At 42.1% G+C, this 22,013-nt stretch overlaps 20 non-coding genes across 20 annotated transcripts; all 20 read left to right on the plus strand.

The window, feature by feature from the left end:
- The first annotated feature begins 2,331 nt into the window (after positions 1 to 2,331).
- Positions 2,332 to 2,413, plus strand: trnal-uag (transfer RNA leucine (anticodon UAG)). The gene has a single exon. It is a non-coding gene; the product is annotated as a tRNA-Leu (tRNA).
- A 648-nt stretch (positions 2,414 to 3,061) lies between these two features.
- trnal-aag (transfer RNA leucine (anticodon AAG)) lies at positions 3,062 to 3,143 on the plus strand. The gene has a single exon. It is a non-coding gene; the product is annotated as a tRNA-Leu (tRNA).
- A 709-nt stretch (positions 3,144 to 3,852) lies between these two features.
- On the plus strand, positions 3,853 to 3,934 carry trnal-aag (transfer RNA leucine (anticodon AAG)). Its single transcript has one exon. It is a non-coding gene; the product is annotated as a tRNA-Leu (tRNA).
- A 693-nt stretch (positions 3,935 to 4,627) lies between these two features.
- On the plus strand, positions 4,628 to 4,709 carry trnal-aag (transfer RNA leucine (anticodon AAG)). The gene has a single exon. It is a non-coding gene; the product is annotated as a tRNA-Leu (tRNA).
- A 708-nt stretch (positions 4,710 to 5,417) lies between these two features.
- trnal-uag (transfer RNA leucine (anticodon UAG)) lies at positions 5,418 to 5,499 on the plus strand. Its single transcript has one exon. It is a non-coding gene; the product is annotated as a tRNA-Leu (tRNA).
- A 650-nt stretch (positions 5,500 to 6,149) lies between these two features.
- trnal-aag (transfer RNA leucine (anticodon AAG)) lies at positions 6,150 to 6,231 on the plus strand. The gene has a single exon. It is a non-coding gene; the product is annotated as a tRNA-Leu (tRNA).
- Positions 6,232 to 7,715: 1,484 nt separating this feature from the next.
- On the plus strand, positions 7,716 to 7,797 carry trnal-aag (transfer RNA leucine (anticodon AAG)). The gene has a single exon. It is a non-coding gene; the product is annotated as a tRNA-Leu (tRNA).
- A 708-nt stretch (positions 7,798 to 8,505) lies between these two features.
- Positions 8,506 to 8,587, plus strand: trnal-uag (transfer RNA leucine (anticodon UAG)). The gene has a single exon. It is a non-coding gene; the product is annotated as a tRNA-Leu (tRNA).
- Positions 8,588 to 9,978: 1,391 nt separating this feature from the next.
- On the plus strand, positions 9,979 to 10,060 carry trnal-uag (transfer RNA leucine (anticodon UAG)). Its single transcript has one exon. It is a non-coding gene; the product is annotated as a tRNA-Leu (tRNA).
- A 672-nt stretch (positions 10,061 to 10,732) lies between these two features.
- On the plus strand, positions 10,733 to 10,814 carry trnal-uag (transfer RNA leucine (anticodon UAG)). Its single transcript has one exon. It is a non-coding gene; the product is annotated as a tRNA-Leu (tRNA).
- Positions 10,815 to 11,490: 676 nt separating this feature from the next.
- trnal-aag (transfer RNA leucine (anticodon AAG)) lies at positions 11,491 to 11,572 on the plus strand. The gene has a single exon. It is a non-coding gene; the product is annotated as a tRNA-Leu (tRNA).
- A 709-nt stretch (positions 11,573 to 12,281) lies between these two features.
- trnal-aag (transfer RNA leucine (anticodon AAG)) lies at positions 12,282 to 12,363 on the plus strand. Its single transcript has one exon. It is a non-coding gene; the product is annotated as a tRNA-Leu (tRNA).
- A 709-nt stretch (positions 12,364 to 13,072) lies between these two features.
- Positions 13,073 to 13,154, plus strand: trnal-aag (transfer RNA leucine (anticodon AAG)). The gene has a single exon. It is a non-coding gene; the product is annotated as a tRNA-Leu (tRNA).
- Positions 13,155 to 13,847: 693 nt separating this feature from the next.
- On the plus strand, positions 13,848 to 13,929 carry trnal-aag (transfer RNA leucine (anticodon AAG)). The gene has a single exon. It is a non-coding gene; the product is annotated as a tRNA-Leu (tRNA).
- Positions 13,930 to 14,637: 708 nt separating this feature from the next.
- On the plus strand, positions 14,638 to 14,719 carry trnal-uag (transfer RNA leucine (anticodon UAG)). Its single transcript has one exon. It is a non-coding gene; the product is annotated as a tRNA-Leu (tRNA).
- Positions 14,720 to 16,126: 1,407 nt separating this feature from the next.
- On the plus strand, positions 16,127 to 16,208 carry trnal-aag (transfer RNA leucine (anticodon AAG)). The gene has a single exon. It is a non-coding gene; the product is annotated as a tRNA-Leu (tRNA).
- Positions 16,209 to 16,901: 693 nt separating this feature from the next.
- Positions 16,902 to 16,983, plus strand: trnal-aag (transfer RNA leucine (anticodon AAG)). The gene has a single exon. It is a non-coding gene; the product is annotated as a tRNA-Leu (tRNA).
- Positions 16,984 to 19,210: 2,227 nt separating this feature from the next.
- On the plus strand, positions 19,211 to 19,292 carry trnal-uag (transfer RNA leucine (anticodon UAG)). The gene has a single exon. It is a non-coding gene; the product is annotated as a tRNA-Leu (tRNA).
- A 665-nt stretch (positions 19,293 to 19,957) lies between these two features.
- trnal-uag (transfer RNA leucine (anticodon UAG)) lies at positions 19,958 to 20,039 on the plus strand. The gene has a single exon. It is a non-coding gene; the product is annotated as a tRNA-Leu (tRNA).
- A 1,392-nt stretch (positions 20,040 to 21,431) lies between these two features.
- Positions 21,432 to 21,513, plus strand: trnal-aag (transfer RNA leucine (anticodon AAG)). Its single transcript has one exon. It is a non-coding gene; the product is annotated as a tRNA-Leu (tRNA).
- Positions 21,514 to 22,013: the final 500 nt, after the last annotated feature.

Raw genomic sequence — 22,013 nt, forward strand, 5'->3', positions numbered from 1 at the left:
TGATAAAGCTGGTACCACTTCTTCTGCCTGGGAGCTGGCCTGTTTCCCTCCCCTGCAGGCCAGGACCCAGTGTTGGCAAACTTCCTCAGCCGTGACATCCACTCTGAGTCTGCCATTCCCTTATGTGATTTCGAAGATGTTGCCTTTGGTGACAGAAATGCATGAACTTTTAAAGTAGATTTTAAATTGTAGGTACATGAAAAAGCCAGACCATCAATCTTGTAATATTGTAATAATCCTATGAAAAACTCAGTTGTGGCATAAGGGTATTATGACAGATGAAAACTAAAGCATGTTATAGAAGGTAGCTAAAGACATGTTTATGAGAACATGACATATACATGTATATATATATCCTATTACAATAGCAAACAATGGCAGCAGATAAAAGGTGAAATAATGGTGAAAGTGTTTGTAAGAAAACTAAATACACGGTCATGACAACATTAGGTGACAGGAGGAATTACTCTTATATGTATAGTTATGTTATACCCCAAGATGTTGCCATTGGTGACAGAAATGCATGAACTTTTAAAATACATTTTAAATTGTAAGTACATGAAAAAGCCAGACCATCAGTCTTGTAATATTGTAATAATCCTATGAAAAACTCAGATGTGGCATAAGGGTATTATGACAGATGAAAAGTAAAGCATGTTATAGAAGGTAGCTAAATACATGTTTATGAGAACATGACATATACATATATATATATATCCTATTACAATAGCAAACAATGGCAGCAGATAAAAAGAGAAATAATGGTGAAAGTGTTTGTAAGAAAACTAAATACACGTATATGACGACATTAGGTGACAGGAGGAATTACTCTTATATGTATAGTTATGTCATACCCCTGTATTAAATGTGTAAGTGCTGAGAGTAAACTGTATTCATACTGTAACTCCCCCAACCCCAGTTTAAGCACCCCACCCCCACCCCTCGGTCGACACAAGAAAAAGAAAGCCAGTTTATAACGTGGAAAACGAAAACAAAGTCAATGACAACATGACAACAGGGGAAATTATTTCTATGTTACTACGTTAACCCTAGAGCCAACTTAAATAAATAACATTAACAAATGTCCGTCCATGACAACCGACGAAATCGCCGTCAGATAACAGAGTTTATTTTAATGCATTTAGCTAAATACATGGATATGACAACTTAACAAGACAGGTGGAAGAACTGCTTTACTTAAGGGCAAATCATGCAACTCTATTCAATGTGTAAATTCTTACCATTTTGAAGAACTTGGTAGTTTCGAATGAAAGACTTAGCTTTAGCGTCGGACCGTTCTCAAGCTAGCGTAGCGTAAACTCCGGCGGCGCGGGTCCTCCCAGGTCAGCTCGTCCTCTGGGACCGCCCCCAGCTTGCCCCCTCCCGGAGGCATCCCCGCCCACATCAGCTGTCTCAAACATTTCAACATTTAAGCCTTGTGATTGGTCAAATGTTTGAAATGATCGAGCGAAGGGAACAATTCGCCCCAGCGATTGGCCGCTGAATGTTGAGGACGCGAACCTGATTGGCTGTCAGGTCAGATCTTCCTCAACATTTCAAACATTTCCCCGGACGATCCGACGGCTGCTGGCGTTCTAGGCTCCAGTCTCTCAGGAGGCGTGGGTTCAAATCCCACCACTGCCAATTGACTGGTATTTGCATGTGTTGGCTACTTGTAGTACTTTTTACTGTACTGCAAAAGCCAGCTGAGCTTTGTAGCATATGGGGTATCCAATGAGGTGTACATGAGGACATTTTCTTTTTCTCCCGTCTGGTTTTCAAACGAGGTAAGAGTTAAGATGTGCACCTTCAGACTGGAGCACATGACTTCACATTTACCAATAACTTCCTTCAAGTCCTGTCGATTAAGCTGCTGATAAAACCTTATAAAACCAAAGACTATGTTCGTATGAAATTATATCATTAAACAAGAGCAGAGTGGCGCAGCGGAAGCGTGCTGGGCCCATAACCCAGAGGTCGATGGATCGAAACCATCCTCTGCTAAAAGATTCCTTTATCCACTCCATTGTTATCTGTTATGTTACCCTTGTCCTCGCCTTCTAAACGTTAACTCATCTCCTGCTGAAAGTGACTTGCTTTGGCTTTTAAAGTTGAAAACGTGACAGAATAGACCCAACAGTTGAAGCCCTTAACTTGGCTGATAGTGTTGTGGTCTATTGATCTTGAGTAAAGCTCTATACTCCCATAGGGTATGTGTTTGAAGTTTTGAATGTTCTTCCATGTGTGTCTTCGATTTGATTGTCCAATTGTCGTCAAAGTGGACTTTTCATCGAAACGACTCAACATTTTTTGGGTTAAGTCATGTTTAATGGTATTGTGGCCGAGTGGTCTAAGGCGCTGGATTTAGGCTCCAGTCTCTCAGGAGGCGTGGGTTCAAATCCCACCACTGCCAATTGACTGGTATTTGCATGTGTTGGCTACTTGTAGTACTTTCTACTGTACTGCAAAAGCCAGTAGCATATGAGGTGGACATGAGGACATTTTCTTTTTCTCCCGTCTGGTTTTCAAACGAGGTAAGAGTTAAGATGTGCACCTTCAGACTGGAGCACATGACTTCACATTTACCAATAACTTCCTTCAAGTCCTGTCGATTAAGCTGCTGATAAAACCTTATAAAACCAAAGACTATGTTCGTATGAAATTATATCATTAAACAAGAGCAGAGTGGCGCAGCGGAAGCGTGCTGGGCCCATAACCCAGAGGTCGATGGATCGAAACCATCCTCTGCTAAAAGATTCCTTTATCTGTTATGTTACCCTTGTCCTCGCCTTCTAAACATCAACTCATCTCCTGCTGAAAGTGACTTGCTTTGGCTTTGAAGTTGAAAACGTGACAGAATAGAACCAACAGTTGAAGCCCCTAACTTGGCTGTTAGTTTTGTGGTCTTTTGATCTCGAGTAAAGCTCTACTCCCACAGGGTATGTGTTTGAAATTTCGAATGTTCTTTCATGTGTGTCTTCGATTTGATTGTCCAATTGTCATCAAAGTGTCATTTACATTTAAACCCCTCCTGTCTGTTTGGTTAAATCTAGTTTCCAACGGTAGTGTGGCCGAGTGGTCAAAGGCGCTGGATTAAGGCTCCAGTCTCTCAGGAGGCGTGGGTTCAAATCCCACCACTGTCAGTAGACTATCAGTTGAATCTATTGGCTACTTGCACCTTATCTACTATAAGAAGCTCTCTTGTTGTTCAAAACTGCAACAGCCACCCGAGCTTTGAAGCACATGGGATATCCAATGAGGTGTACAGGAGGACATTTTCTTTTTCTCCCGTCTGGTTTTAAACGAGATAAGAGTTAAGATGTGCACCTTCAGACTGGAGCACATGACTTCACATTTACCAATAACTTCCTTCAAGTCCTGTCGATTAAGCTGCTGATAAAACCTTATAAAACCAAAGACTATGTTCGTATGAAATTATATCATTAAACAAGAGCAGAATGGCGCAGCGGAAGGGTGCTGGGCCCATAACCCAGAGGTCGATGGATCGAAACCATCCTCTGCTAAAGGAATACTTTATCCACTCCATTGTTATCTGTTATGTTACCCTTGTCCTCGCCGTCTAAACGTTAACTCATCTCCTGCTGAAAGTGACTTGCTTTGGCTTTTGAAGTTGAAAATGTGTCAGAATAGACCCAACAGTTGAAGCCCTTAACTTGGTTGATAGTTTTGTGGTCTTTTGATCTTGAGTAAAGCTCTATACTCCCACAGGGTATGTGTTTGAAGTTTCGAATGTTCTTCCATGTGTGTCTTCGATTTGATTGTCCAATTGTCATCAAAGTGTCATTTACATCTAAACCCCTCCTGTCTGTTTGGTTAAATCTAGTTTCCAACGGTAGTGTGGCCGAGTGGTCAAAGGTGCTGGATTAAGGCTCCAGTCTCTCAGGAGGTGTGGGTTCAAATCCCACCACTGCCAGTAGAATATCAGTTGAATTTATTGGCTGCTTGCAGCTTATCTACTATAAGAAGCTCTCTTGTTGTTCAAAACTGCAACAGCCACTCGAGCTTTGAAGCACATGGGATATCCAATGAGGTGTACATGAGGACATTTTCTTTTTCTCCCGTCTGGTTTTCAAACGAGGTAAGAGTTAAGATGTGCACCTTCAGACTGGAGCACATGACTTCACATTTACCAATAACTTCCTTCAAGTCCTGTCGATTAAGCTGCTGATAAAACCTTATAAAACCAAAGACTATGTTCGTATGAAATTATATCATTAAACAAGAGCAGAATGGCGCAGCGGAAGCGTGCTGGGCCCATAACCCAGAGGTCGATGGATCGAAACCATCCTCTGCTAAAAGATTCCTTTATCTGTTATTTTACCCTTGTCCTCGCCTTCTAAACATTAACTCATCTCCTGCTGAAAGTGACTTGCTTTGGCTTTGAAGTTGAAAACGTGACAGAATAGAACCAACAGTTGAAGCCCCTAACTTGGCTGTTAGTTTTGTGGTCTTTTGATCTCGAGTAAAGCTCTATACTCCCATAGGGTATGTGTTTGAAATTTCGAATGTTCTTTCATGTGTGTCTTCGATTTGATTGTCCAATTGTCGTCAAAGTGGACTTTTCATCGAAACGACTCAACATTTTTTGGGTTAAGTCATGTTTAATGGTAGTGTGGCCGAGTGGTCAAAGGCGCTGGATTAAGGCTCCAGTCTCTCAGGAGGCGTGGGTTCAAATCCCACCACTGCCAGAAGACTATCAGTTGAATCTATTGGCTACTTGCACCTTATCTACTATAAGAAGCTCTCTTGTTGTTCAAAACTGCAACAGCCACCCGAGCTTTGAAGCACATGGGATATCCAATGAGGTGTACAGGAGGACATTTTCTTTTTCTCCCGTCTGGTTTTAAACGAGATAAGAGTTAAGATGTGCACCTTCAGACTGGAGCACATGACTTCACATTTACCAATAACTTCCTTCAAGTCCTGTCGATTAAGCTGCTGATAAAACCTTATAAAACCAAAGACTATGTTCGTATGAAATTATATCATTAAACAAGAGCAGAGTGGGGCAGCGGAAGCATGCTGGGCCCATAACCCAGAGGTCGATGGATCGAAACCATCCTCTGCTAAAGGAATACTTTATCCACTCCATTGTTATCTGTTATGTTACCCTTGTCCTCGCCTTCTAAACGTTAACTCATCTCCTGCTGAAAGTGACTTGCTTTGGCTTTTGAAGTTGAAAACGTGACAGAATAGACCCAACAGTTGAAGCCCTTAACTTGGCTGATAGTTTTGTGGTCTATTGATCTTGAGTAAAGCTCTATACTCCCATAGGGTATGTGTTTGAAGTTTTGAATGTTCTTCCATGTGTGTCTTCGATTTGATTGTCCAATTGTCGTCAAAGTGGACTTTTCATCGAAACGACTCAACATTTTTTGGGTTAAGTCATGTTTAATGGTAGTGTGGCCGAGTGGTCTAAGGCGCTGGATTTAGGCTCCAGTCTCTCAGGAGGCGTGGGTTCAAATCCCACCACGGCCAATTGACTGGTATTTGCATGTGTTGGCTACTTGTAGTACTTTCTACTGTACTGCAAAAGCCAGTAGCATATGAGGTGGACATGAGGACATTTTCTTTTTCTCCCGTCTGGTTTTCAAACGAGGTAAGAGTTAAGATGTGCACCTTCAGACTGGAGCACATGACTTCACATTTACCAATAACTTCCTTCAAGTCCTGTCGATTAAGCTGCTGATAAAACCTTATAAAACCAAAGACTATGTTTGTATGAAATTATATCATTAAACAAGAGCAGAGTGGCGCAGCGGAAGCGTGCTGGGCCCATAAGCCAGAGGTCGATGGATCGAAACCATCCTCTGCTAAAAGATTCCTTTATCTGTTATGTTACCCTTGTCCTCGCCTTCTAAACATTAACTCATCTCCTGCTGAAAGTGACTTGCTTTGGCTTTGAAGTTGAAAACGTGACAGAATAGAACCAACAGTTGAAGCCCCTAACTTGGCTGTTAGTTTTGTGGTCTTTTGATCTCGAGTAAAGCTCTATACTCCCACAGGGTATGTGTTTGAAATTTCGAATGTTCTTTCATGTGTGTCTTCGATTTGATTGTCCAATTGTCATCAAAGTGTCATTTACATCTAAACCCCTCCTGTCTGTTTGGTTAAATCTAGTTTCCAACGGTAGTGTGGCCGAGTGGTCAAAGGTGCTGGATTAAGGCTCCAGTCTCTCAGGAGGTGTGGGTTCAAATCCCACCACTGCCAGTAGACTATCAGTTGAATCTATTGGCTACTTGCACCTTATCTACTATAAGAAGCTCTCTTGTTGTTCAAAACTGTAACAGCCACCCGAGCTTTGAAGCACATGGGATATCCAATGAGGTGTACAGGAGGACATTTTCTTTTTCTCCCGTCTGGTTTTAAACGAGATAAGAGTTAAGATGTGCACCTTCAGACTGGAGCACATGACTTCACATTTACCAATAACGTCCTTCAAGTCCTTTCGATTTACCTGCTGATAAAACCTTATAAAACCAAAGACTATGTTCGTATGAAATTATATCATTAAACAAGAGCAGAGTGGGGCAGCGGAAGCATGCTGGGCCCATAACCCAGAGGTCGATGGATCGAAACCATCCTCTGCTAAAGGAATACTTTATCCACTCCATTGTTATCTGTTATGTTACCCTTGTCCTCGCCGTCTAAACGTTAACTCATCTCCTGCTGAAAGTGACTTGCTTTGGCTTTTGAAGTTGAAAATGTGTCAGAATAGACCCAACAGTTGAAGCCCTTAACTTGGTTGATAGTTTTGTGGTCTTTTGATCTTGAGTAAAGCTCTATACTCCCACAGGGTATGTGTTTGAAGTTTCGAATGTTCTTCCATGTGTGTCTTCGATTTGATTGTCCAATTGTCATCAAAGTGTCATTTACATCTAAACCCCTCCTGTCTGTTTGGTTAAATCTAGTTTCCAACGGTAGTGTGGCCGAGTGGTCAAAGGTGCTGGATTAAGGCTCCATTCTCTCAGGAGGTGTGGGTTCAAATCCCACCACTGCCAGTAGACTATCAGTTGAATTTATTGGCTACTTGCAGCTTATCTACTATAAGAAGCTCTCTTGTTGTTCAAAACTGCAACAGCCAGCTGAGCTTTGTAGCATATGGGGTATCCAATGAGGTGTACATGAGGACATTTTCTTTTTCTCCCGTCTGGTTTTCAAACGAGGTAAGAGTTAAGATGTGCACCTTCAGACTGGAGCACATGACTTCACATTTACCAATAACTTCCTTCAAGTCCTGTCGATTAAGCTGCTGATAAAACCTTATAAAACCAAAGACTATGTTTGTATGAAATTATATCATTAAACAAGAGCAGAGTGGCGCAGCGGAAGCGTGCTGGGCCCATAACCCAGAGGTCGATGGATCGAAACCATCCTCTGCTAAAAGATTCCTTTATCTGTTATTTTACCCTTGTCCTCGCCTTCTAAACATTAACTCATCTCCTGCTGAAAGTGACTTGCTTTGGCTTTGAAGTTGAAAACGTGACAGAATAGAACCAACAGTTGAAGCCCCTATCTTGGCTGTTAGTTTTGTGGTCTTTTGATCTCGAGTAAAGCTCTATACTCCCATAGGGTATGTGTTTGAAATTTCGAATGTTCTTTCATGTGTGTCTTCGATTTGATTGTCCAATTGTCGTCAAAGTGGACTTTTCATCGAAACGACTCAACATTTTTTGGGTTAAGTCATGTTTAATGGTAGTGTGGCCGAGTGGTCAAAGGCGCTGGATTAAGGCTCCAGTCTCTCAGGAGGCGTGGGTTCAAATCCCACCACTGCCAGAAGACTATCAGTTGAATCTATTGGCTACTTGCACCTTATCTACTATAAGAAGCTCTCTTGTTGTTCAAAACTGCAACAGCCACCCGAGCTTTGAAGCACATGGGATATCCAATGAGGTGTACAGGAGGACATTTTCTTTTTCTCCCGTCTGGTTTTAAACGAGATAAGAGTTAAGATGTGCACCTTCAGACTGGAGCACATGACTTCACATTTACCAATAACTTCCTTCAAGTCCTGTCGATTAAGCTGCTGATAAAACCTTATAAAACCAAAGACTATGTTCGTATGAAATTATATCATTAAACAAGAGCAGAGTGGGGCAGCGGAAGCATGCTGGGCCCATAACCCAGAGGTCGATGGATCGAAACCATCCTCTGCTAAAGGAATACTTTATCCACTCCATTGTTATCTGTTATGTTACCCTTGTCCTCGCCTTCTAAACGTTAACTCATCTCCTGCTGAAAGTGACTTGCTTTGGCTTTTGAAGTTGAAAACGTGACAGAATAGACCCAACAGTTGAAGCCCTTAACTTGGCTGATAGTTTTGTGGTCTATTGATCTTGAGTAAAGCTCTATACTCCCATAGGGTATGTGTTTGAAGTTTTGAATGTTCTTCCATGTGTGTCTTCGATTTGATTGTCCAATTGTCGTCAAAGTGGACTTTTCATCGAAACGACTCAACATTTTTTGGGTTAAGTCATGTTTAATGGTAGTGTGGCCGAGTGGTCTAAGGCGCTGGATTTAGGCTCCAGTCTCTCAGGAGGCGTGGGTTCAAATCCCACCACTGCCAATTGACTGGTATTTGCATGTGTTGGCTACTTGTAGTACTTTCTACTGTACTGCAAAAGCCAGTAGCATATGAGGTGGACATGAGGACATTTTCTTTTTCTCCCGTCTGGTTTTCAAACGAGGTAAGAGTTAAGATGTGCACCTTCAGACTGGAGCACATGACTTCACATTTACCAATAACTTCCTTCAAGTCCTGTCGATTAAGCTGCTGATAAAACCTTATAAAACCAAAGACTATGTTCGTATGAAATTATATCATTAAACAAGAGCAGAGTGGCGCAGCGGAAGCGTGCTGGGCCCATAACCCAGAGGTCGATGGATCGAAACCATCCTCTGCTAAAAGATTCCTTTATCTGTTATGTTACCCTTGTCCTCGCCTTCTAAACATTAACTCATCTCCTGCTGAAAGTGACTTGCTTTGGCTTTGAAGTTGAAAACGTGACAGAATAGAACCAACAGTTGAAGCCCCTAACTTGGCTGTTAGTTTTGTGGTCTTTTGATCTCGAGTAAAGCTCTATACTCCCACAGGGTATGTGTTTGAAATTTCGAATGTTCTTTCATGTGTGTCTTCGATTTGATTGTCCAATTGTCGTCAAAGTGGACTTTTCATCGAAACGACTCAAAATTTTTTGGGTTAAGTCATGATTAATGGTAGTGTGGCCGAGTGGTCTGAGGCGCTGGATTTAGGCTACAGTCTCTCAGGAGGCGTGGGTTCAAATCCCACCACTGCCAATTGACTGGTATTTGCATGTGTTGGCTACTTGTAGTACTTTCTACTGTACTGCAAAAGCCAGCTGATCTTTGTAGCATATGAGGTGTACATGAGGACATTTTCTTTTTCTCCCGTCTGGTTTTCAAACGAGGTAAGAGTTAAGATGTGCACCTTCAGACTGGAGCACATGACTTCACATTTACCAATAACTTCCTTCAAGTCCTGTCGATTAAGCTGCTGATAAAACCTTATAAAACCAAAGACTATGTTTGTATGAAATTATATCATTAAACAAGAGCAGAGTGGCGCAGCGGAGGCGTGCTGGGCCCATAACCCAGAGGTCGATGGATCGAAACCATCCTCTGCTAAAAGATTCCTTTATCTGTTATGTTACCCTTGTCCTCGCCTGCTAAACGTTAACTCATCTCCTGCTGAAAGTGACTTGCTTTGGCTTTTGAAGTTGAAAACGTGACAGAATAGACCCAACAGTTGAAGCCCTTAACTTGGCTGATAGTTTTGTGGTCTATTGATCTTGAGTAAAGCTCTATACTCCCATAGGGTATGTGTTTGAAGTTTTGAATGTTCTTCCATGTGTGTCTTCGATTTGATTGTCCAATTGTCGTCAAAGTGGACTTTTCATCGAAACGACTCAACATTTTTTGGGTTAAGTCATGTTTAATGGTAGTGTGGCCGAGTGGTCTAAGGCGCTGGATTTAGGCTCCAGTCTCTCAGGAGGCGTGGGTTCAAATCCCACCACTGCCAATTGACTGGTATTTGCATGTGTTGGCTACTTGTAGTACTTTCTACTGTACTGCAAAAGCCAGCTGAGCTTTGTAGCATATGGGGTATCCAATGAGGTGTACATGAGGACATTTTCTTTTTCTCCCGTCTGGTTTTCAAACGAGGTAAGAGTTAAGATGTGCACCTTCAGACTGGAGCACATGACTTCACATTTACCAATAACTTCCTTCAAGTCCTGTCGATTAAGCTGCTGATAAAACCTTATAAAACCAAAGACTATGTTCGTATGAAATTATATCATTAAACAAGAGCAGAGTGGCGCAGCGGAAGCGTGCTGGGCCCATAACCCAGAGGTCGATGGATCGAAACCATCCTCTGCTAAAAGATTCCTTTATCTGTTATGTTACCCTTGTCCTCGCCTGCTAAACGTTAACTCATCTCCTGCTGAAAGTGACTTGCTTTGGCTTTTGAAGTTGAAAACGTGACAGAATAGACCCAACAGTTGAAGCCCTTAACTTGGCTGATAGTTTTGTGGTCTATTGATCTTGAGTAAAGCTCTATACTCCCATAGGGTATGTGTTTGAAGTTTTGAATGTTCTTCCATGTGTGTCTTCGATTTGATTGTCCAATTGTCGTCAAAGTGGACTTTTCATCGAAACGACTCAACATTTTTTGGGTTAAGTCATGTTTAATGGTAGTGTGGCCGAGTGGTCTAAGGCGCTGGATTTAGGCTCCAGTCTCTCAGGAGGCGTGGGTTCAAATCCCACCACTGCCAATTGACTGGTATTTGCATGTGTTGGCTACTTGTAGTACTTTCTACTGTACTGCAAAAGCCAGCTTAGCTTTGTAGCATATGGGGTATCCAATGAGGTGTACATGAGGACATTTTCTTTTTCTCCCGTCTGGTTTTCAAACGAGGTAAGAGTTAAGATGTGCACCTTCAGACTGGAGTACATGACTTCACATTTACCAATAACTTCCTTCAAGTCCTGTCGATTAAGCTGCTGATAAAACCTTATAAAACCAAAGACTATGTTCGTATGAAATTATATCATTAAACAAGAGCAGAGTGGCGCAGCGGAAGCGTGCTGGGCCCATAACCCAGAGGTCGATGGATCGAAACCATACTCTGCTAAAAGATTCCTTTATCTGTTATGTTACCCTTGTCCTCGCCTGCTAAACGTTAACTCATCTCCTGCTGAAAGTGAGGAGATGCTTTGGCTTTTGAAGTTGAAAATGTGTCAGAATAGACCCAACAGTTGAAGCCCTTAACTTGGTTGATAGTTTTGTGGTCTTTTGATCTTGAGTAAAGCTCTATACTCCCACAGGGTATGTGTTTGAAGTTTCGAATGTTCTTCCATGTGTGTCTTCGATTTGATTGTCCAATTGTCATCAAAGTGTCATTTACATCTAAACACCTCCTGTCTGTTTGGTTAAATCTAGTTTCCAACGGTAGTGTGGCCGAGTGGTCAAAGGTGCTGGATTAAGGCTCCAGTCTCTCAGGAGGTGTGGGTTCAAATCCCGCCACTGCCAGTAGACTATCAGTTGAATCTATTGGCTACTTGCACCTTATCTACTATAAGAAGCTCTCTTGTTGTTCAAAACTGCAACAGCCACCCGAGCTTTGAAGCACATGGGATATCCAATGAGGTGTACAGGAGGACATTTTCTTTTTCTCCCGTCTGGTTTTAAACGAGATAAGAGTTAAGATGTGCACCTTCAGACTGGAGCACATGACTTCACATTTACCAATAACTTCCTTCAAGTCCTTTCGATTTACCTGCTGATAAAACCTTATAAAACCAAAGACTATGTTCGTATGAAATTATATCATTAAACTAGAGCAGAGTGGGGCAGCGGAAGCATGCTGGGCCCATAACCCAGAGGTCGATGGATCGAAACCATCCTCTGCTAAAGGAATACTTTATCCACTCCATTGTTATCTGTTATGTTACCCTTGTCCTCGCCGTCTAAACGTTAACTCATCTCCTGCTGAAAGTGACTTGCTTTGGCTTTTGAAGTTGAAAATGTGTCAGAATAGACCCAACAGTTGAAGCCCTTAACTTGGTTGATAGTTTTGTGGTCTTTTGATCTTGAGTAAAGCTCTATACTCCCACAGGGTATGTGTTTGAAATTTCGAATGTTCTTTCATGTGTGTCTTCGATTTGATTGTCCAATTGTCATCAAAGTGTCATTTACATCTAAACCCCTCCTGTCTGTTTGGTTAAATCTAGTTTCCAACGGTAGTGTGGCCGAGTGGTCAAAGGTGCTGGATTAAGGCTCCAGTCTCTCAGGAGGTGTGGGTTCAAATCCCACCACTGCCAGTAGACTATCAGTTGAATTTATTGGCTGCTTGCAGCTTATCTACTATAAGAAGCTCTCTTGTTGTTCAAAACTGCAACAGCCACCCGAGCTTTGAAGCACATGGGATATCCAATGAGGTGTACAGGAGGACATTTTCTTTTTCTCCCGTCTGGTTTTAAACGAGATAAGAGTTAAGATGTGCACCTTCAGACTGGAGCACATGACTTCACATTTACCAATAACTTCCTTCAAGTCCTTTCGATTTACCTGCTGATAAAACCTTATAAAACCAAAGACTATGTTCGTATGAAATTATATCATTAAACTAGAGCAGAGTGGGGCAGCGGAAGCATGCTGGGCCCATAACCCAGAGGTCGATGGATCGAAACCATCCTCTGCTAAAGGAATACTTTATCCACTCCATTGTTATCTGTTATGTTACCCTTGTCCTCGCCGTCTAAACGTTAACTCATCTCCTGCTGAAAGTGACTTGCTTTGGCTTTTGAAGTTGAAAATGTGTCAGAATAGACCCAACAGTTGAAGCCCTTAACTTGGTTGATAGTTTTGTGGTCTTTTGATCTTGAGTAAAGCTCTATACTCCCACAGGGTATGTGTTTGAAATTTCGAATGTTCTTTCATGTGTGTCTTCGATTTGATTGTCCAATTGTCATCAAAGTGTCATTTACATCTAAACCCCTCCTGTCTGTTTGGTTAAATCTAGTTTCCAACGGTAGTGTGGCCGAGTGGTCAAAGGTGCTGGATTAAGGCTCCAGTCTCTCAGGAGGTGTGGGTTCAAATCCCACCACTGCCAGTAGACTATCAGTTGAATTTATTGGCTGCTTGCAGCTTATCTACTATAAGAAGCTCTCTTGTTGTTCAAAACTGCAACAGCCACCCGAGCTTTGAAGCACATGGGATATCCAATGAGGTGTACATGAGGACATTTTCTTTTTCTCCCGTCTGGTTTTCAAACGAGGTAAGAGTTAAGATGTGCACCTTCAGACTGGAGCACATGACTTCACATTTACCAATAACTTCCTTCAAGTCCTGTCGATTAAGCTGCTGATAAAACCTTATAAAACCAAAGACTATGTTCGTATGAAATTATATCATTAAACAAGAGCAGAATGGCGCAGCGGAAGCGTGCTGGGCCCATAACCCAGAGGTCGATGGATCGAAACCATCCTCTGCTAAAAGATTCCTTTATCTGTTATTTTACCCTTGTCCTCGCCTTCTAAACATTAACTCATCTCCTGCTGTAAGTGACTTGCTTTGGCTTTGAAGTTGAAAACGTGACAGAATAGAACCAACAGTTGAAGCCCCTAACTTGGCTGTTAGTTTTGTGGTCTTTTGATCTCGAGTAAAGCTCTATACTCCCATAGGGTATGTGTTTGAAATTTCGAATGTTCTTTCATGTGTGTCTTCGATTTGATTGTCCAATTGTCGTCAAAGTGGACTTTTCATCGAAACGACTCAACATTTTTTGGGTTAAGTCATGTTTAATGGTAGTGTGGCCGAGTGGTCAAAGGCGCTGGATTAAGGCTCCAGTCTCTCAGGAGGCGTGGGTTCAAATCCCACCACTGCCAGAAGACTATCAGTTGAATCTATTGGCTACTTGCACCTTATCTACTATAAGAAGCTCTCTTGTTGTTCAAAACTGCAACAGCCACCCGAGCTTTGAAGCACATGGGATATCCAATGAGGTGTACAGGAGGACATTTTCTTTTTCTCCCGTCTGGTTTTAAACGAGATAAGAGTTAAGATGTGCACCTTCAGACTGGAGCACATGACTTCACATTTACCAATAACTTCCTTCAAGTCCTGTCGATTAAGCTGCTGATAAAACCTTATAAAACCAAAGACTATGTTCGTATGAAATTATATCATTAAACAAGAGCAGAGTGGGGCAGCGGAAGCATGCTGGGCCCATAACCCAGAGGTCGATGGATCGAAACCATCCTCTGCTAAAGGAATACTTTGTCCACTCCATTGTTATCTGTTATGTTACCCTTGTCCTCGCCTTCTAAACGTTAACTCATCTCCTGCTGAAAGTGACTTGCTTTGGCTTTTGAAGTTGAAAACGTGACAGAATAGACCCAACAGTTGAAGTCCTTAACTTGGCTGATAGTTTTGTGGTCTATTGATCTTGAGTAAAGCTCTATACTCCCATAGGGTATGTGTTTGAAGTTTTGAATGTTCTTCCATGTGTGTCTTCGATTTGATTGTCCAATTGTCGTCAAAGTGGACTTTTCATCGAAACGACTCAACATTTTTTGGGTTAAGTCATGTTTAATGGTAGTGTGGCCGAGTGGTCTAAGGCGCTGGATTTAGGCTCCAGTCTCTCAGGAGGCATGGGTTCAAATCCCACCACTGCCAATTGACTGGTATTTGCATGTGTTGGCTACTTGTAGTACTTTCTACTGTACTGCAAAAGCCAGTAGCATATGAGGTGGACATGAGGACATTTTCTTTTTCTCCCGTCTGGTTTTCAAACGAGGTAAGAGTTAAGATGTGCACCTTCAGACTGGAGCACATGACTTCACATTTACCAATAACTTCCTTCAAGTCCTGTCGATTAAGCTGCTGATAAAACCTTATAAAACCAAAGACTATGTTCGTATGAAATTATATCATTAAACAAGAGCAGAGTGGCGCAGCGGAAGCGTGCTGGGCCCATAACCCAGAGGTCGATGGATCGAAACCATCCTCTGCTAAAAGATTCCTTTATCTGTTATGTTACCCTTGTCCTCGCCTTCTAAACATCAACTCATCTCCTGCTGAAAGTGACTTGCTTTGGCTTTGAAGTTGAAAACGTGACAGAATAGAACCAACAGTTGAAGCCCCTAACTTGGCTGTTAGTTTTGTGGTCTTTTGATCTCGAGTAAAGCTCTTTACTCCCACAGGGTATGTGTTTGAAATTTCGAATGTTCTTTCATGTGTGTCTTCGATTTGATTGTCCAATTGTCGTCAAAGTGGACTTTTCATCGAAACGACTCAACATTTTTTGGGTTAAGTCATGATTAATGGTAGTGTGGCCGAGTGGTCTAAGGCGCTGGATTTAGGCTACAGTCTCTCAGGAGGCGTGGGTTCAAATCCCACCACTGCCAATTCAATGGTATTTGCATGTGTTGGCTACTTGTAGTACTTTCTACTGTACTGCAAAAGCCAGCTGATCTTTGTAGCATATGAGGTGTACATGAGGACATTTTCTTTTTCTCCCGTCTGGTTTTCAAACGAGGTAAGAGTTAAGATGTGCACCTTCAGACTGGAGCACATGACTTCACATTTACCAATAACTTCCTTCAAGTCCTGTCGATTAAGCTGCTGATAAAACCTTATAAAACCAAAGACTATGTTTGTATGAAATTATGTCATTAAACAAGAGCAGAGTGGCGCAGCGGAACCGTGCTGGGCCCATAACCCAGAGGTCGATGGATCGAAACCATCCTCTGCTAAAGGAATACTTTATCCACTCCATTGTTATCTGTTATGTTACCCTTGTCCTCGCCGTCTAAACGTTAACTCATCTCCTGCTGAAAGTGACTTGCTTTGGCTTTTGAAGTTGAAAATGTGTCAGAATAGACCCAACAGTTGAAGCCCTTAACTTGGTTGATAGTTTTGTGGTCTTTTGATCTTGAGTAAAGCTCTATACTCCCACAGGGTATGTGTTTGAAATTTCGAATGTTCTTTCATGTGTGTCTTCGATTTGATTGTCCAATTGTCATCAAAGTGTCATTTACATCTAAACCCCTCCTGTCTGTTTGGTTAAATCTAGTTTCCAACGGTAGTGTGGCCGAGTGGTCAAAGGTGCTGGATTAAGGCTCCAGTCTCTCAGGAGGTGTGGGTTCAAATCCCACCACTGCCAGTAGACTATCAGTTGAATTTATTGGCTGCTTGCAGCTTATCTACTATAAGAAGCTCTCTTGTTGTTCAAAACTGCAACAGCCACCCGAGCTTTGAAGCACATGGGATATCCAATGAGGTGTACATGAGGACATTTTCTTTTTCTCCCGTCTGGTTTTCAAACGAGGTAAGAGTTAAGATGTGCACCTTCAGACTGGAGCACATGACTTCACATTTACCAATAACTTCCTTCAAGTCCTGTCGATTAAGCTGCTGATAAAACCTTATAAAACCAAAGACTATGTTCGTATGAAATTATATCATTAAACAAGAGCAGAATGGCGCAGCGGAAGCGTGCTGGGCCCATAACCCAGAGGTCGATGGATCGAAACCATCCTCTGCTAAAAGATTCCTTTATCTGTTATTTTACCCTTGTCCTCGCCTTCTAAACATTAACTCATCTCCTGCTGTAAGTGACTTGCTTTGGCTTTGAAGTTGAAAACGTGACAGAATAGAACCAACAGTTGAAGCCCCTAACTTGGCTGTTAGTTTTGTGGTCTTTTGATCTCGAGTAAAGCTCTATACTCCCATAGGGTATGTGTTTGAAATTTCGAATGTTCTTTCATGTGTGTCTTCGATTTGATTGTCCAATTGTCGTCAAAGTGGACTTTTCATCGAAACGACTCAACATTTTTTGGGTTAAGTCATGTTTAATGGTAGTGTGGCCGAGTGGTCAAAGGCGCTGGATTAAGGCTCCAGTCTCTCAGGAGGCGTGGGTTCAAATCCCACCACTGCCAGAAGACTATCAGTTGAATCTATTGGCTACTTGCACCTTATCTACTATAAGAAGCTCTCTTGTTGTTCAAAACTGCAACAGCCACCCGAGCTTTGAAGCACATGGGATATCCAATGAGGTGTACAGGAGGACATTTTCTTTTTCTCCCGTCTGGTTTTCAAACGAGGTAAGAGTTAAGATGTGCACCTTCAGACTGGAGCACATGACTTCACATTTACCAATAACTTCCTTCAAGTCCTGTCGATTAAGCTGCTGATAAAACCTTATAAAACCAAAGACTATGTTCGTATGAAATTATATCATTAAACAAGAGCAGAGTGGGGCAGCGGAAGCATGCTGGGCCCATAACCCAGAGGTCGATGGATCGAAACCATCCTCTGCTAAAAGATTCCTTTATCTGTTATGTTACCCTTGTCCTCGCCTTCTAAACATCAACTCATCTCCTGCTGAAAGTGACTTGCTTTGGCTTTGAAGTTGAAAACGTGACAGAATAGAACCAACAGTTGAAGCCCCTAACTTGGCTGTTAGTTTTGTGGTCTTTTGATCTCGAGTAAAGCTCTTTACTCCCACAGGGTATGTGTTTGAAATTTCGAATGTTCTTTCATGTGTGTCTTCGATTTGATTGTCCAATTGTCGTCAAAGTGGACTTTTCATCGAAACGACTCAACATTTTTTGGGTTAAGTCATGATTAATGGTAGTGTGGCCGAGTGGTCTAAGGCGCTGGATTTAGGCTACAGTCTCTCAGGAGGCGTGGGTTCAAATCCCACCACTGCCAATTCAATGGTATTTGCATGTGTTGGCTACTTGTAGTACTTTCTACTGTACTGCAAAAGCCAGCTGATCTTTGTAGCATATGAGGTGTACATGAGGACATTTTCTTTTTCTCCCGTCTGGTTTTCAAACGAGGTAAGAGTTAAGATGTGCACCTTCAGACTGGAGCACATGACTTCACATTTACCAATAACTTCCTTCAAGTCCTGTCGATTAAGCTGCTGATAAAACCTTATAAAACCAAAGACTATGTTTGTATGAAATTATGTCATTAAACAAGAGCAGAGTGGCGCAGCGGAACCGTGCTGGGCCCATAACCCAGAGGTCGATGGATCGAAACCATCCTCTGCTAAAAGATTCCTTTATCTGTTATGTTACCCTTGTCCTCGCCTGCTAAACGTTAACTCATCTCCTGCTGAAAGTGACTTGCTTTGGCTTTTGAAGTTGAAAACGTGACAGAATAGACCCAACAGTTGAAGCCCTTAACTTGGCTGATAGTTTTGTGGTCTATTGATCTCGAGTAAAGCTCTATACTCCCACAGGGTATGTGTTTGAAATTTCGAATGTTCTTTCATGTGTGTCTTCGATTTGATTGTCCAATTCTCATCAAAGTGTCATTTACATCTAAACCCCTCCTGTCTGTTTGGTTAAATCTAGTTTCCAACGGTAGTGTGGCCGAGTGGTCAAAGGTGCTGGATTAAGGCTCCATTCTCTCAGGAGGTGTGGGTTCAAATCCCACCACTGCCAGTAGACTATCAGTTGAATTTATTGGCTACTTGCAGCTTATCTACTATAAGAAGCTCTCTTGTTGTTCAAAACTGCAACAGCCAGCTGAGCTTTGTAGCATATGGGGTATCCAATGAGGTGTACATGAGGACATTTTCTTTTTCTCCCGTCTGGTTTTCAAACGAGGTAAGAATTAAGATGTGCACCTTCAGACTGGAGCACATGACTTCACATTTACCAGTAACTTCCTTCAAGTCCTGTCGATTAAGCTGCTGATAAAACCTTATAAAACCAAAGACTCTGTTTGTATGAAATTATATCATTAAACAAGAGCAGAGTGGCGCAGCGGAAGCGTGCTGGGCCCATAACCCAGAGGTCGATGGATCGAAACCATCCTCTGCTAAAAGATTCCTTTATCCACTCCATTGTTATCTGTTATGTTACCCTTGTCCTCGCCTTCTAAACGTTAACTCATCTCCTGCTGAAAGTGACTTGCTTTGGCTTTTAAAGTTGAAAACGTGACAGAATAGACCCAACAGTTGAAGCCCTTAACTTGGCTGATAGTGTTGTGGTCTATTGATCTTGAGTAAAGCTCTATACTCCCATAGGGTATGTGTTTGAAGTTTTGAATGTTCTTCCATGTGTGTCTTCGATTTGATTGTCCAATTGTCGTCAAAGTGGACTTTTCATCGAAACGACTCAACATTTTTTGGGTTAAGTCATGTTTAATGGTATTGTGGCCGAGTGGTCTAAGGCGCTGGATTTAGGCTCCAGTCTCTCAGGAGGCGTGGGTTCAAATCCCACCACTGCCAATTGACTGGTATTTGCATGTGTTGGCTACTTGTAGTACTTTCTACTGTACTGCAAAAGCCAGTAGCATATGAGGTGGACATGAGGACATTTTCTTTTTCTCCCGTCTGGTTTTCAAACGAGGTAAGAGTTAAGATGTGCACCTTCAGACTGGAGCACATGACTTCACATTTACCAATAACTTCCTTCAAGTCCTGTCGATTAAGCTGCTGATAAAACCTTATAAAACCAAAGACTATGTTCGTATGAAATTATATCATTAAACAAGAGCAGAGTGGCGCAGCGGAAGCGTGCTGGGCCCATAACCCAGAGGTCGATGGATCGAAACCATCCTCTGCTAAAGGAATACTTTATCCACTCCATTGTTATCTGTTATGTTACCCTTGTCCTCGCCTTCTAAACGTTAACTCATCTCCTGCTGAAAGTGACTTGCTTTGGCTTTTGAAGTTGAAAACGTGACAGAATAGACCCAACAGTTGAAGCCCTTAACTTGGCTGATAGTTTTGTGGTCTATTGATCTTGAGTAAAGCTCTATACTCCCATAGGGTATGTGTTTGAAGTTTTGAATGTTCTTCCATGTGTGTCTTCGATTTGATTGTCCAATTGTCGTCAAAGTGGACTTTTCATCGAAACGACTCAACATTTTTTGGGTTAAGTCATGTTTAATGGTAGTGTGGCCGAGTGGTCTAAGGCGCTGGATTTAGGCTCCAGTCTCTCAGGAGGCGTGGGTTCAAATCCCACCACGGCCAATTGACTGGTATTTGCATGTGTTGGCTACTTGTAGTACTTTCTACTGTACTGCAAAAGCCAGTAGCATATGAGGTGGACATGAGGACATTTTCTTTTTCTCCCGTCTGGTTTTCAAACGAGGTAAGAGTTAAGATGTGCACCTTCAGACTGGAGCACATGACTTCACATTTACCAATAACTTCCTTCAAGTCCTGTCGATTAAGCTGCTGATAAAACCTTATAAAACCAAAGACTATGTTCGTATGAAATTATATCATTAAACAAGAGCAGAGTGGCGCAGCGGAAGCGTGCTGGGCCCATAACCCAGAGGTCGATGGATCGAAACCATCCTCTGCTAAAAGATTCCTTTATCTGTTATGTTACCCTTGTCCTCGCCTTCTAAACATCAACTCATCTCCTGCTGAAAGTGACTTGCTTTGGCTTTGAAGTTGAAAACGTGACAGAATAGAACCAACAGTTGAAGCCCCTAACTTGGCTGTTAGTTTTGTGGTCTTTTGATCTCGAGTAAAGCTCTATACTCCCACAGGGTATGTGTTTGAAATTTCGAATGTTCTTTCATGTGTGTCTTCGATTTGATTGTCCAATTGTCGTCAAAGTGGACTTTTCATCGAAACGACTCAACATTTTTTGGGTTAAGTCATGATTAATGGTAGTGTGGCCGAGTGGTCTAAGGCGCTGGATTTAGGCTACAGTCTCTCAGGAGGCGTGGGTTCAAATCCCACCACTGCCAATTGACTGGTATTTGCATGTGTTGGCTACTTGTAGTACTTTCTACTGTACTGCAAAAGCCAGCTGATCTTTGTAGCATATGAGGTGTACATGAGGACATTTTCTTTTTCTCCCGTCTGGTTTTCAAACGAGGTAAGAGTTAAGATGTGCACCTTCAGACTGGAGCACATGACTTCACATTTACCAATAACTTCCTTCAAGTCCTGTCGATTAAGCTGCTGATAAAACCTTATAAAACCAAAGACTATGTTTGTATGAAATTATATCATTAAACAAGAGCAGAGTGGCGCAGCGGAAGCGTGCTGGGCCCATAACCCAGAGGTCGATGGATCGAAACCATCCTCTGCTAAAAGATTCCTTTATCTGTTATGTTACCCTTGTCCTCGCCTGCTAAACGTTAACTCATCTCCTGCTGAAAGTGACTTGCTTTGGCTTTTGAAGTTGAAAACGTGACAGAATAGACCCAACAGTTGAAGCCCTTAACTTGGCTGATAGTTTTGTGGTCTATTGATCTCGAGTAAAGCTCTATACTCCCACAGGGTATGTGTTTGAAATTTCGAATGTTCTTTCATGTGTGTCTTCGATTTGATTGTCCAATTCTCATCAAAGTGTCATTTACATCTAAACCCCTCCTGTCTGTTTGGTTAAATCTAGTTTCCAACGGTAGTGTGGCCGAGTGGTCAAAGGCGCTGGATTAAGGCTCCAGTCTCTCAGGAGGCGTGGGTTCAAATCCCACCACTGCCAGTAGACTATCAGTTGAATCTATTGGCTACTTGCACCTTATCTACTATAAGAAGCTCTCTTGTTGTTCAAAACTGCAACAGCCACCCGAGCTTTGAAGCACATGGGATATCCAATGAGGTGTACAGGAGGACATTTTCTTTTTCTCCCGTCTGGTTTTAAACGAGATAAGAGTTAAGATGTGCACCTTCAGACTGGAGCACATGACTTCACATTTACCAATAACTTCCTTCAAGTCCTTTCGATTTACCTGCTGATAAAACCTTATAAAACCAAAGACTATGTTCGTATGAAATTATATCATTAAACAAGAGCAGAGTGGGGCAGCGGAAGCATGCTGGGCCCATAACCCAGAGGTCGATGGATCGAAACCATCCTCTGCTAAAGGAGTACTTTATCCACTCCATTGTTATCTGTTATGTTACCCTTGTCCTCGCCGTCTAAACGTTAACTCATCTCCTGCTGAAAGTGACTTGCTTTGGCTTTTGAAGTTGAAAATGTGT

This window comes from Platichthys flesus, chromosome 8 (assembly GCF_949316205.1).
Source record: "Platichthys flesus chromosome 8, fPlaFle2.1, whole genome shotgun sequence".
NCBI lineage: Eukaryota > Metazoa > Chordata > Actinopteri > Pleuronectiformes > Pleuronectidae > Platichthys > Platichthys flesus.